Source organism: Mandrillus leucophaeus, unplaced genomic scaffold (genome assembly GCF_000951045.1).
Source record: "Mandrillus leucophaeus isolate KB7577 unplaced genomic scaffold, Mleu.le_1.0 Scaffold116, whole genome shotgun sequence".
Lineage (NCBI taxonomy): Eukaryota > Metazoa > Chordata > Mammalia > Primates > Cercopithecidae > Mandrillus > Mandrillus leucophaeus.
In genome coordinates, this window is record NW_012099876.1 from 5,633,996 (window position 1) to 5,634,868 (window position 873).

Below are 873 nucleotides of genomic sequence, written 5' to 3' on the forward strand. Positions count from 1 at the left end.
TGTGTGTGTGTGTGTGTGTGTGTATGTGGTACACACAAATTGCTCCTTTAGAACCTGGAAGCTGAAAAAAAAATGTATTTAGAGGAGTTCATTAACAAATATATCCTGGGCCACTTTTCATGCAGTGATTTCTTTTTACTAGTTATTTCAGTCTGATCTCTTATTTCATGCTGGAGATACATCAGAAAGAAACTTCTGGTCACAAATGTTGCTGACCTCAAATAAGGATTTAAGAGACCTAAATTTAAGCTATTTGGTGAATGCAAAATTTGATTCTCAAAATGAAAGGCTGTGTGATTTTTATCAGAGTGATCAACATTTATTATCTTACATTTTAAAAATATTTATTTTGATATATACTTATCTGATCCATTATATAACTGAAAAATCTCTTGGGACAATATATCATACATTAATATTTATTGTAGCTGCAATAGTAATAATAATAGCAACTAACACTGAACACGTAATATGGAAAGAACATGGTACTATGTGCATTATATGAATTCCCTTTTTAAATCCTTTCAACAATTCTATGAGGTAAATACTGTTATGCTGCTTAATTTACAGGTTAATCACTGACACAAAAGAGATAAATTTGCCCAAGGTCCCCCGTTCTGTAAATTGTAGAGTAGAAGTTGACATCAAATCTTTCTTTCCATGTTCTAAGCCATTATTTTATACAACTCTAAAGAATGTTATTGAATTTCTTCACAGACGTTCACAGAAAGCTTACGCAAGGAGAGGGACTATACTAACGGTAACCAAAAAGAACGTGTTCACAGTCTGTCCAGATATGTGCCAATCTCTCTGTATTCCTTGGTCCAACATACAACAATATTTCTGCCATAGATGATCAATTTCAGGTCCTAC